Genomic DNA, 7,530 nt, shown 5'->3' on the forward strand with positions numbered 1-7,530 from the left:
TTTAGTCCATAACAAGCCATGTGTAATACATGATGTCAGGAAGTAAACTTAAGTCATGGCCCTTGTCCTCAGGAATCTATTTGAGAACCCAATAAAAACCCACCCAAAGAGATAATCAAGACAATAACTTGGAAAATAAATACTAGGCCCCGCGCCCGCGCCGCGCGCTGCTGACGGGCCCGGAGCTGGGGCCGCGGCGCCGCCGAGAGTTGAGCGAGTGAGCGCGAGGCCGCGAGACAAAGCTACCCGGGCGGCGGGGGCGGAGCGGGGAGGGAGGCGGGAGGGAGGCGGGCTGCGAGGGAGGAGGGGACACGGGACACCGAAAATATATTCCGAGGAGAGAGAAAACAGCTCCCCCTTTCCTGCGCCGGCTGGAAAAGCGGGCGGAAACGCACTCCCACCGAAGCCCCGCCGGGGAGGGCGCGGGGCGAGCCGCCCGCGCGGCGTGAATATGCATCAGGGGTGGGGCCGAACAATGGCCGGCCGGCGGCCCCGCGCCGCGCTCGCCCCGGGGGCCGGAGGACGGGGGACCCCGCCTGGGGTGGCCCCGGCGAGGTGCTCGGGGCAGGGAGGCGCCCCTGCCTCGCACTAACAATAAGCAAGGAGCACTGACCTGCGCCCAAAGGCCGAGAGGCCGCCGGACCCTTCTCTCAGTCCAGCCTGTCCCTCTAAAGGGACGCGAAGGGGGTGCATCCAAACACAGCACGGTCCTCCCTCGCCCTCCATTCCGCTTATCCCCATCCCCTTCCACCACCACTAGATTCTCTGCCCTCAAGACCCTCATTTCAGATTTCCCTGCATGGTTTTCTTGTCCCTTCCTTTTCCAGGCTGAATTTGTGACTCGCTTGTAGTGGCGCGATTCGCTGAGCATCCCTTGGCTGTCCTGTCCCAAGTCTTTGGATGGATGGACACAGATTCCCAAACAGCCCCTCTTGTGCTGAGTTTCCTAACTCAGGCGAACACCGTGTTTGGGGTTACGCGTATTTAATCCAAGTGTTGTGTTTACAGATCATTAAGGATCAATAAACAGGCATTTTCCAGCAGCTTTGGAAGCTTGGTAGTGGTCAGACAATTTAATCCTGCTAACCAAGAACTTGTCTGTGCACAACCATGGTTTTTATCACATCGCTCCGCTGTACAAAAACCTTCCATGGCTCCCTATTACCTCACAGCAGTTTCTCAAACCTAAGTTCACAGATTCACCAGGAGGGATTGTAAAAGCACCGATTGCGGATCCCACCTCAGCCTGTCTGATTCAGCTGGTCTGGGATAGGCCTGAGAATTTGCATTTCTAACAAGTCCTGGATGATGCTAACCTCAAGGTTACAGGGACCACACAGAGCAGCAGCCTCACAGGGGTGAAAAGCCAAGGCCCTTCATAGCTAGGCTTCACATATGTCACCATCGTCATCGATTATTGCTTTGTATACGGTACCCAATTTAATCCCGCCTCTGTCCCGGGAGTGATGTTATCCTTATTTTAGGGGTGAGGAAACCAAAGTACTCAAAGATAAGTAATGTGCCTAAATTCCTTAAAAGCATAGCCTGGAAGTGGAACCAGCATTCTCACCAGGTCAGCCTGTTCCCCAAAGCCCAAGTCTTTGATTCAACCAGGTTAATCTTCTACCCAGAATATGCTTAGCTCCCTCCTGCCTCCCAACAGTTTGGTTTCCATGATTTTCCACCAAGAATCCCTTGTAAGATTAAGGTACATTCAAAGACCCCTAGAGCCCGTTGGTTAGGAAAATCATAGTAACCAAAGTGTTCTTGTGAATTCTCTAGTGCTTTTATTTATTTATTTATTTATTTATTTATTTATGTGTTTATTTATTTATTTTAGATGAGCCATCCTGCCACCTGTTGGCAGCTTAGCTGCTGCTTAGCTTGAGCCGGGAATCAAACCACTGTTGCTCTGAGCTCAAACTCTTGAGCAAGCTCTTAACCAACTGAGCCACTCGGCCGCCCCTCTAGTGCTTTTAAATGATTTTGTTTTTTAACCTATCAACAGCAATGGCATTATCTATGAATGTAAATGAAATAATTTACTCAGAAAGCTAGATCGGTGCCCATGTGAACTTTCAGACCACATTAGAGTAATAATATTTTAGTAGTGTTCATTATGAATAATAGATAATACATATTAGGTCCAGACAATGTGCTGAGTCCTTTACATATATGATCTCATTATTCTTCAAGTTAACCCCAAAGCGTGGGCACTCTTACTCTTCACACTTTACACATTAGGAAACCAACGTCTAAAGAAGTTAAGTGACTTGCTTGGTGTGCATAGCCAAACCCAGTGCAGAAACACCAGGGCCTGCCAAGCCAGCCTCAACTCTAAACTCATGACCTTGATGCCCCCCTCAGACCACCCCCTTCTTCTCTGCCTACCCAAATTCTCTCCATCGCCTCAAGCTAAAGTCGGAACCATCTCTTCCTTCTACAAGCTTGCTCTAAATCCCTCTTCTGAGCTTCGATTTCCCATGATCAACACTGGGACAGTTATTTCTCACTTTCAATTCAGTACCTTTTCTTGAAGTGCCTACCCAGCACAAGGCCCTGGCTTAGCCACTGCCCAAGATACAAGGAAGATTAAGACAGTCTACTACCCTCAGAGCTTAAAGTCTGATAATGGGTATACGACAATTTCATAAATAGCTATGGTTAATGGCAGAACATAATAAATTCTGGCGGGATGGAAAGAAGTCCAATGGAAAGTACGCTGGATTGGAGACAAAGATGAACTGGACTTGAACCTAACTTCTCTTATTAGTTGTGCAGCCTTGCACATGTTGCTTGACTTCTGAGCTTCTGTTTCTTGTTCTGTATACGAGATGAAGATGAGGTAAGAAGGACAGTACAAGGGCCCTCTCAAGAGCACAGGCAGGGTAATAACGCCTGGGCCAGTCAACTCTCTTAAGACTTGGCATCTGATGGGATACGAGAGCAGTGTAGATGACATAAAAAATTTGCCTGTGGTTTGGAGCCCTGCTCACACTTGGGAAGATGCTGTCACAAACAGAGGAAAAGATGGGAGTTTCTGTGTGGTGGTGGCAAAGGAAGGTTGGGCTTTGGACTGTGTGCGAAGATAACTTTTCATGAAAAAGCAGCATACCCCTGCCCAGTGTGCAACTCTGCTGGAGCTCCGAGAGCAGGGGCCATGTTCTCAATCAACAGGCATAGATTAGCTCAGGCTGCCATCACAAAATACCTGGGTGACTTAAATAACAGCATTTATTTTCTTATAGTACTAGAGGCTAGAAGATCGAGGTTCCAGATGATTTGGTTTCCGGTGAGAGCTCTCTTCCTGGCTTGCAGATGGCCGCCTTCTCACTGTGTCCTCACGTGGGCTTTCCTGAGAGCTAGTACCCAGACAGAACGAACAAGCTCTCTTCTTGTAAAGACACTCATCTTATTAGGTCAGGGCCCCACCCTTATGACCTCTATGAATTTAAACTTAATTTTTCGTACAGACCCGTCTCCAAATACAGCCACACTGGGGCTTAGAGTTTCAACATATTGGGGAATACATTTAGTCCATAACAAGCCATGTGTAATACATGATGTCAGGAAGTAAACTTAAGTCATGGCCCTTGTCCTCAGGAATCTATTTGAGAACACAAAATAAACCCACCCAAAGAGATAATCAAGACAATAACTTGGAAAATAAATACTAATTGGGCATTTTAGGCTGGAGGAAAAATAGCTTACTTGGACAAAGAATGAGAAGTTGAAAGAATGAGGAAACTGGCCACACTGGACTGGAGGACTCAGTTCAGAGAACTCCGAGAGAGAAAGCTAGAAGACAGCTTAGGTGGGGCCAGAAGACAAAACTGGGGCATGAGTGATGTGGGGGGTTAAAAACCAAACACAGAATATCAGTCAAGTCAAGGGAGAAATGGCCTAGCCTTGGGCTTTAAGAACTCTGATGGCAGGTGAGAGCTTGTGAGTTCAGCAGGCCAGGGATATAAATGTGCATCTTGCCAGAGTGCAGTCAGCTCACACCCAGTCACAGAAGTTCTAAGGGAAGCTTAATTATGCAAGAGGTCAAAAATGACAACCCCCTGTGCACCACTTTACGTATCTCCTCGTTTTTTCTTTGTTGCTAAAATATTGGTGGAAATTAATTTTCAGCCGCAGAATGGGGCAGGACAAGGAGGGCAGCAGAGCTGTGAAGCAGCCTGAATATAACTGAAGGGCTCAAGGGCATAGAGGACTTGGGTCAACTGGAAATAAGTGATGGAAGTGGTGGTGAGCAAGGGGAATTGGGTCAAACAAAGGAAACAATGGTGGGGTGTGTGCAAGAAGAGCTCAGAAAGGAAAAGTATAGGATTAAGGGCCAGAGGTCTGAGTTCTTATTCTCCGATGGACAAGGTGTTGAGCAAATGCTTACCTTCTCTGCCCCTCAATTCTTTAACATGTGACATTAAGGGATGGGATGGACATGATGGAAAGGTCCCTCAGGGCCTTAGAGACTCCTACTTATGTAACCCTGGCCTCAGCCCTGTAACTACTCACACCTTTTAGCCAGAGTGGAAGGGGGTTGAAATGGGGAATGGAAGTTCATGGAACATGCGAAAGGCTGTAGATTTTCAGCAGCAGAGCTCAGCCCTTTAAAGGCCATCTTTGAGCATGGGTAGAAAGAGTCAGACTCTTTTTTACCTAGTGTATCAGTTGAATTAAAAGGAAGCAACTACTGTAGCACACAACAGGATGGAAAATGTGGGATAGCAAAGCAGCTCAAAGGGCACAAAAAGAAGCAGACCAGAGACAAGACAGACATCGTACCCTAGCCACCAGGGCTGTAAATGTTGTCATTCTGTGATGAGGAAGTTGTCTTAGCTCAGATCTCCCGAAAGGATTTGGTGGAGGGGGTTTATGTGAAAGATGATCCCAGGAAGCACAAGCAAAGGAGCTGGGAAAGTAAAACAAAAAAAGGAGATGAGCCAATGAGACGTGTTGATGAGCAATTATCCTGTGGGCAGCCGGGCTGGATGGGCCTAGCTAGCTAGAAAAGGAGAAAATGTAGACTTACCTTACTTTATGTGTACCTGTATTCATGGAAAAAAAATGTCGTAAACATTATTTCAAAAAACAATCTTATTTTAAATGCAGAGGAACTTGCCATTTATAGAAAACCTTTTTGAAATCTTTTATAAAGGGAATGACTGTCCCTTAACTTACCCTTTTTGTAAATTTATATTTCATTTATTAGGATGGCTTAAATCAAGTTTAGCTATGAAAATGCCTCTACCAGCAAAATGCTCAAGGGGCCTCAAAAAATGAGGTCAGAGATAGCTCTAGCTTTAGAAATCAAGATGGGAGCCATAGGAAGTGGTTGGGAGAAGCTGAATGGGGGGCTTTAAATAGTTATCAGGTGTGTCTGGTTGTTATCGGTAGTTGGGTGAGGGGATTCAGTTGCTCTGCCAAAGGAAGGCCAAGGTAGGCCCGCTAGCTGAAGACGTAACAGACTTATTTATACTTGATCACATACTTGTATCCTAAACCTGTACAGGAGGTGACCGCAGGAAGAGACCAGACCAGTAGGCCTCCCATGCTCAGCCATTTAATATGTCACAATTGAAACAGAATCATGAGTTTGAATATGATGCATCAGAACCCCCATTGAAGAAGAGTTCAATTATAATCAAACTTATCACTTTAAAAATGAATGAACCACAGCGCTCCATTGGTGATACAGCAAGCTGGCCAGGCCTATTGATTTGCAGTTCTCAGTTAATTATATTGATTCCAGTCTCAAAATCTTCTAAAACATGCTCTACAATAAAAGATTAAGTGGTGACATACCAACGATAAACTATGAAATGTCAATGCAATATTTATGAATTATAAAACTTGAGGCCTTTCTTGTTCTTTTAAATAAACATAATTATTTTCTTCACCCTTTTGTTCGTGTCTATATCCTATACTTGGTGGCCAACTAATTTAGAAATTATAGTCAAGACCAGGTCAAGATGCCAGCCATGACTGACAAGGATCACCTGGATTTGTCCTAATTCTTGGTTACAGACAGCTCCTTGAGACTAGTTGGCAGTTGAGGAGTAGGGACGTGTTGGGGTAGGGGAAGAGTTGGACAATAAAGTGTGTCTGGAAACTCCACTTCTGGGAATGCAACTCAAAGTCACAAAAATGAAGGACCACTGACTCTCAGAGAATTGCCTCTTTTATTGCATTAGAACTTACCACTATTAGCTGCCTCGCTTCTAAAAAAAAAATGTATTCAGATTTAAAATAGTACTTGTGGAGAAGTGCTACACAAATATAAATGATCTTTAGAATCATAGCTTAGCTCTTAAGATACAGAGAGGAGAAAACGCAAAGGAAGTGGGGTGCCAATAAATGGCAAGAGGCATTGAAGATGGAATGATCTGAATGTCGACTCAACATAAGCCCACTTATAAATGTCACCACCCATTTCAAAATTTCCAGGAACTGGGAACAAGGCAGTCACTCAGAAGAGAGAACCAATGGCCTAGGAAAAATTGAGAAGGTATTATTCTTAACTATTAATTCTTTATACACATTGGACCTTAAAAGAGACCCTTTTTGCGTGGCCATTCTACATACAGAGTGGATGAAGAGCTAGAGTGTGTGTGTGTTCTGTTTCCCAAACTGTGTTCCTTGGGGTTCCTTGGAGACGGTTCCAGTGCTTCCTGGATGTCCCAGCGAGGTCTAGGCAGTTACTAATAGGACTGCCGAGCTCACTGCTTGTCCTTCCATCATACAAGTTCTGCTTTTATATGTTTTATAAATTGGGAATATGAGTAATAGTTTATTAAGACAAGATTTCCACTGCTAAGAAAAGTTTGCAAACCACCAGCTCAAGTTTATTTAGAACCAAGATTACTAGGATCACAGGACAGAGATATATAATAGATATATTTATACTGAGTTCAAAAGTAAGCAGCACTTCAGGCATTTTTTAAAATCATCACCGTGACGTGAATAGAGAAGTAGAGACGCTGCAGGAGTGCGAACCAGGACCCCTGGGCTCGGGATTCAGCTCTCCCAGAATTGACTATCTCAGTGGTTAGATCACCCAACCTGGTGTCATGGGACCAAGTATTCATCAATGCTGGTTCATTAATTATCAAATGTTTCACCCTCATGCACAGATCTGAGGACTATCTGTGTCCCCATTCCTATCTATTTAAGTGTGACCACAGTGTATCAGGGTCTACTCGATGGCCTGTTTTTGGTTTTTTTTTGCTAAATAACTTGCCTTCTGTTTCTCACACACAGCACATTTTAGAACTAATGAGATATTCAGAACCATTTTTAATTCCTCAGAGCCACATCCAAAAGACTGACCAAAGTAATGAAAATGGAATTACCGTATTTCCCCATATATCAGATGCACCTTTTTTTCGAAAAATTTGGGGTCTAAAAACTGGGTGCGTCTTATACAATGGTTGTAGATTTCAAATGCCATAGATGGAACTGAGGACGACGCAACATATGAAGAGTGATTCGTCATCAGACACAGATGAGGACAAGCTAAGGGTTGGG

The sequence above is a fragment of the Hipposideros armiger genome, unplaced genomic scaffold (genome assembly GCF_001890085.2).
Source record: "Hipposideros armiger isolate ML-2016 unplaced genomic scaffold, ASM189008v1 scaffold_472, whole genome shotgun sequence".
NCBI lineage: Eukaryota > Metazoa > Chordata > Mammalia > Chiroptera > Hipposideridae > Hipposideros > Hipposideros armiger.